The sequence below is a fragment of the Paroedura picta genome, chromosome 1 (genome assembly GCF_049243985.1).
Source record: "Paroedura picta isolate Pp20150507F chromosome 1, Ppicta_v3.0, whole genome shotgun sequence".
Lineage (NCBI taxonomy): Eukaryota > Metazoa > Chordata > Lepidosauria > Squamata > Gekkonidae > Paroedura > Paroedura picta.
In genome coordinates this window covers 130340919-130347350 of record NC_135369.1, presented here as the reverse complement: position 1 = coordinate 130347350, position 6432 = coordinate 130340919, and the positions used below count along the sequence as shown (strand labels likewise).

The following is a 6432-nucleotide window of genomic DNA, read 5'->3' as shown; positions in this document are numbered from 1 at the left end:
AGGAGCACCTCACTTTCTCCTGTATTTATCCACCCATGTTCTTTCTTCCTTCCCTTTTTCTGACAAACTTCCCCTACTTTCTTTTCTTCTTCCTACTCACCCACCTTTTATTTGACCTTCCATCAAGTCATCTAGTGGTTGCTGCTAGGCCTGGCCTCAATGAGTCCACTCTCAAAAGTCAAAACATCTCTATGATATTCCTCTTCCCATTTTTTCTGACAGAAACCAAGGTGTGAATGCTGGTAATGCTGTCATGGTTGCTTAGCAACCCCCATAATGACCACTAGAAAGGAAATTGGTTTCTTAAAGGTATGTATGTTGCTTCTATTATTAAGATAAAGGTATCTCCTATGCAAGCACTGGGTCATGTCTGTCCCTTGGGGTGATGCCCTCCAGCATTTTCATGGCAGACTCAATACGGGGTGGTTTGCCAGTGCCTTCCCCAGTCATTACCCTTTACCCCCCAGCAAGCTGGGTACTCATTTTACCGACCTTGGAAGGATGGAAGGCTGAGTCAACCTTGAGCCGGCTGCTGGGTTTGAACTCCCAGCCTCATGGACAGAGCTTTCAGACTGCATGTCTGCTGCCTTACCACTCTGCGCCACAAGAGGCTCTTCTATTATTGGGGAGGTATTAATTCCATGAGGGGGTAGTCACTGACCTGGAGCCAGACATCCTGGAATGTGAAGTAAAATGGGCCTTAGGAAGTCAACAATAAAACTAGTGGAGGTGACTAGTTGAACTATTCAAAATCTTAAAAGACAATGCAGTAAAAGTGCTACACTCAATATGCCAGGAAATTTGGAAAACTTAAAAGTGGCCACAGGATTGGAAAAGGTCATTTTACATTACAATCCAAATGAAGGGCAATGCCAAAGAATGCGGAGCACATCATGAGAAAGGCGGGATTAGAGGAGACACAAATTGGGATCAATATTGCAGGGAGAAATATCAACAACCTCAGATATGCAGATGATACCAGCCTAATGACAGAAAGCAAAGAGGAACTAAAGAGCCTGTTGATGTGGGTGAAGGAGGAGAGTGCAAAAGTTGGCTTGAAACTCAATATCAAGAAAACAAAGATCATGGCATCCAGCCCTCTCAATTCCTGGCAAATAGATGGGGAAGAAATGGAGGTAGTGACAGATTTTATTTTCCTGGGCTCCAAGATCACTGCAGATGGGGACTGCAGCAAAGAAATTAAAAGACGCTTGCTCCTGGGGAGGAAAGCTATGGCAAATCTAGACAGCATCCTAAGAAGCAGAGACATCACCCTGGCAACAAAAGTGCATCTAGTCAAGGCTATGGTATTCCCAGTTGCAATGTATGGCTGCGAAAGTTGGACCATAAGGAAGGCCGAGCGTCAAAGAATTGAGGCTTTTGAACTCTGGTGCTGGAGAAGACTCTTGCGAGTCCCTTGGACTGCAAGGCGAACAAAACTGGTCAGTCCTAGAGGAGATCAGCCCTGACTGCTCCTTAGAAGGCCAGATCCTGAAGATGAAACTCAAATACTTTGGCCACCTCATGAGAAGGAAGGACTCCCTGGAGAAGAGCCTAATGCTGGGAGCGATTGAGGGCAAAAGAAGAAGGGGACAACAGAGAATGAGGTGGCTGGATGGAGTCACTGAAGCATTAGGTGCAAACTTAAATGGACTCCGGGGAATGGTAGAGGACAGGAAGGCCTGGAGGATCATTGTCGATGGGGTTGCAATGGGTCGGACACGACTTCGCACCTAAGAACAACAACAAAGTTTTTCCTACAAACCTGGGGCTTTTCCAGATATGTTTCAACATCTGCCCTGTCTGTTTGTGGCTCCAATAGCTGTCTTTATGTATCCACAGACTTAGCCATGTTGAGAATTAGGTGTATTGAACAGTTACTTATGATACTAATAATTTGGATCATTTCATGTCCAAAGACTGCTTTGGACATCTTGATATAATATTTTATATCTAGATATTTTTGAAGGAAAGAGCAAAACATCCATGAAACAGCAAAACTACTACACAAATAATGTAACAAATGACTTTAAAAAATGGACTTTCCCTCTAAAAATGAAAGAAATGGAGGAAAAGCACTTTGACGTTTGCTGCTTAACAAAGAAGAAACTTTGCTTGAAGTTGATGAGCTCATAATTATTTTTCAGTTCTCTTTTGCATAATGTTTAGGATTTCGAGTTTCTGTACCCAAAATGACATTATTTTAGATTGTACAATGAAAAGGCATATCTGATCTGAAATCATTACTTGAGGGAATTTCAATGAACAGCAGATGACTACTCTATTTAGTTAGCATTCATCCACCATGAAATGTAACAGAATCCCTTCATTTCTCCTCTTTTTTCAAGAACTCATCATGCATATGTGGACCTCATAGGCACAGTTTTAATTGAAAGTACTGTAAAAAATCTGTTTTGATTGACTGTACTTTACAGCTCCTCTTCCAGGGGCTTCAGGGATATCTATTGCGTGTGTATTTCTTGTTCAGGAATTCATTTGGAAATGTGCATATTTTAAAGATTCTCTGCTCATGCAACTGAAGATAATAGTGTAAGCTACACACATACTCACAGGAACATAAGGGGGATATCAATTTTATGATGACATATTTGGGAAAGTGTCTGTGTGTGTTTGTGTTTGTATTAAGTCCATTTATTAGCTGTAGATGCTGTTGAAAGTACACAACCTGTTTCAGAACTGTGAAATACTCAACAATGTCCATTCCTTACATTTGATTACAACTTAAGTATAAAACTAATTTTAAGAGCATTAAGCTAACAGTCATTATTAGTAAAATAGAAGTAGACAAATTTATTTATTTATTTATTTATTACATTTCTAGAAAGGAAACTTGTGGCAGGTTGCATAACAGATAACCCGCCCCCCCTGAATAAAACCAATAAACTCCCTTTAAAACAGACATAAGAAAGTGGCATAATCCCCCCTCCCCCTTCCCAGCCAGCCAGCTGCCTTGAGGGGTGGGTTTGCAAGATGTTACAGTGTGGTCTGAGGAGGGGGCCCCAGTTGTTCCTAGCTCTAGCCTCAACCGAAGACCTGATGGAAGAGCTGCAGAACTTAGACTTCTCCATCAGGGCCTGCAGGTCTTCCAGGAGCTCATTCCACCAGTTAGGGCCAGGACTGAAAAGGCCCTGGCCTGTGTTGAGGCCAGGTGTACATCCCTGGGGCCAGGGACCATGAGAAGATTAGCACCCACAGAGTGCCTCACCTCTCCCCCATGCAACTATAAGTCCAATCATTGACTGAATATGATGTTTTAAACTTGATGAACATTATAAGTGAGCAGAAGACTTCATTTTCATGCTTAATTGTTGACCTTTTATTTTCCCCTAGTAATGTTCAAATTCTGCAAGTTGCTGTAAGCAGCCCTTCTTCCTGAAAGGGACCTCTTGAAACCAGAAGCATCCTGTTGGGGTTCTTCAAATCTTGCATTTTCCCCATCTGCAGCTAGGACTGCTCTAACACAGTAGCAGTTGGAAATTATCTGTTTATTTATGAGGATAGAGAATGAACTTCATTTTGAGAACAAAATGAGTTTTCCCCTGCCCTTTAATCTCTTAGTATTGCAAAATATGTGATGTGATATCATTGTGTGAAGCATTTCACTGTTCCTGTTCCATTTGATTGACTTCCATGATATCACATCACATACTTTGCATTGCTAAATATTATGGGAGAGGTGGTACAGGAGAAACTCTTTTTCCTCATGAACTGTAACATGTAGTTTCAGGCACGTTTGACTCTAACTAAATTGACAAGACAGAAAATTGCCAACAATATAATCAGTTTCTAGCTTTAGACTTAAGGCTACTTCATATGTATGAAGTGCAAACCTGTATCCTTCTACACTGAAGTGATAAAACTTTTATTTATTTTTAGACTTCTAGGCTGCCCCTCGCCAAAACTGTCTTGGGTTACAACAATTCAGATCCTGAAACAATAAAATATAATTTCAATGAATACTAAAATTAATTGGTTTAAAATTAATCAGACTAAGAACATGCTCTGTCATTTTCCTCCCAATAAGCCTGGGATCGCATAGGTGGAACTTGAATTTCCAAACCAGGCTCAGATGGAGGAAAGGAGATTTAGGAGGGGGAACGCATTCTGCTGGCAAAGAGTGCAGCCCTTGACCTCAACTAAATGCCTGGTGGAAGGGCACCATTTTGCAGGCCCTTTGGAACTTTGGCAGTTCCATAAGGGACCAGGTCTCTGCTGGCAGCTCATTCCTCCATGCTAGAACAAAGACAAAAAGGCTCTGGATGAGGTCAAGCACCATTCAGTGGGGCTGAGGACAACCTAGCAAGTTGGAATTTGCTGGGCAAAGTGCTCTTTGGGGAGTGTATTCAAAGAGGTGGTCCCACAGGCACGCAGGTCCCAGATTGCATAAGGCCTTAATACGGGATATGACTACATACTATGGAGAACTCTCAGTTGGTTGAATATTACTATAATGTTTACAGGAATATATAATTTTTCCCTTGCTACACATAAAATTCATTCATTCATTCATATAATCATAGAATTATCGAATCATAGAATCTTAGAGTTGGAAGGGGCCATACAGGCCATCTAGTCCAACCCCCTGCTCAATGCAGGATCAGCCCTAAGCATCCTAAAGCATCCAAGAAAAGTGTGTATCCAGCCTTTGCTTGAAGACTGCCAGTGAGGGCGAGTTCACCACCTCCTTAGGCAGCCTATTCCACTGCTGAACTACTCTGACTGTGAAAAATTGTTTCCTGATATCTAGCCTATATCGTTGTACTTGAAGTTTAAACCCATTACTGCATGTCCTCTCCTCTGCAGCCAACAGAAACAGCATCCTGCCCTCCTCCAAGTGACAACCTTTCAAATACTTAGAGGGCTATCATGTCCCCTCTCAACCTCCTTTTCTCCAGGCTGAACATTCCCAAGTCCCTTAACCTATCTTCATAGGGCTTGGTCCCTTGGCCCCAGATCATCTTCATCGCTCTGCTCTGTACCCTTTCAATTTTATCTACGTCCTTCTTGAAGTGAGGCCTCCAGAACTGCACACAGTACTCCAGGTGTGGTCTGACCAGTGCCGTATACAATGGGACTATGACATCTTGTGATTTTGATGTGATGCCCCTGTTGATACAGCCCAAAATGGCATTCGCCTTTTTTACTGACGCATCACACTGCCTGCTCATGTTTAGTTTACAATCCACAAGTACTCCAAGGTCTCGTTCACACACAGTGTTACCTAGAAGCGTATCCCCCATCCAGTAGGCATGCTTTTCATTTTTCTGACCCAGATGCAGAACTTTACACTTATCTTTATTAAATTGCATCATGTTCTCATTTGCCCATTTTTCCATTGTGTTCAGATCTTGTTGAACTCTGTCTCTATCATCCGGAGTATTTGCCAGTCCTCCCAACTTGGTGTCATCTGCAAACTTGATGAGTAGTCCCTCCACCCCCTCATCTAGATCATTAATAAATATGTTAAAAAGTACCAGGGTGAGCACTGAGCCCTGAGGTACCCCGCTACTCACCTCTCTCCAGTCTGATGAAACACCATTGACAACCACTCTTTGAGTGCGGTTCTCTAACCAATGCCCTATCCACCTATCTGAAAATCCAGATTGCAGTCCTTCAACTTATCCATCAGAACATCATGGGGAACCTTGTCAAAAGCTTTACTAAAATCCAAGTAAATGACATCAACCGAATTTCCACGATCCAGCAAATCTGTTACTTGGTGAAAAAAGGAAACCAGGTTGGTCTGGCAAGACCTGTTGGAGACAAATCCATGCTGACTTCCTTGGATCACCAAATTGTCCTCCAGATGTTTGTAGATCGCTCCCTTTAATATCTCCTCCATTATCTTCCCCACAACAGAGGTCAGACTCACTGGTCTGTAGTTTTCCGGGTCATCCTTCCTCCCTTTTTTGAGGATCGGAATAACGTTTGCTCTCTTCCAGCCCTCCGGGACATCTCCAGTCCTTAAAGAGGTCCCGAAGATGATGGACAAGGGCTGTGCAAGTTCTCTGGAAAGTTCTTTGAGTACTCTCGGGTGCATTTCATCTGGACCAGGGGATTTGAACTCATCCAGTGCAGCTAAATGCCTCTCAACAACCTCTCTATCCATGTTAACCTGCCACCCAGACAGTATCCTTTGGCTACTGCCATCTCTAGATTTGCCTAAATCCTTTGACCTGTGGGGAAAAAACAGATGTAAAATAGGCACTAAGCCTTTCTGCTTTCTCTGCATCTTCCGTTAGAGTTTGTCCATCCACACCCAACAGTGGGCCTATTGCCCCCTTTACTTTACGTTTGCTCCTCACATAAGTGAAAAATCTTTTCTTGTTACAATGGGCTTCCTTGACCAATCTTAGCTCACTCTCAGCTTTGGCCTTTCTGATGATTGATCTACAGTGCCTAGTAAAATGT

At 42.7% G+C, this 6432-nt stretch overlaps 1 long non-coding RNA gene across 1 annotated transcript in view; it reads left to right on the top strand.

The window, feature by feature from the left end:
• Nucleotides 1-256: 256 nt before the first annotated feature.
• LOC143842772 (uncharacterized) overlaps nucleotides 257-6432 on the top strand; it is a 97857-nt gene continuing 91681 nt past the window's right edge. Inside the window, exon 1 of the long non-coding RNA XR_013233355.1 lies at nucleotides 257-309. This is a non-coding gene — a long non-coding RNA (uncharacterized LOC143842772). The remainder of the gene's footprint in view (nucleotides 310-6432) is intronic.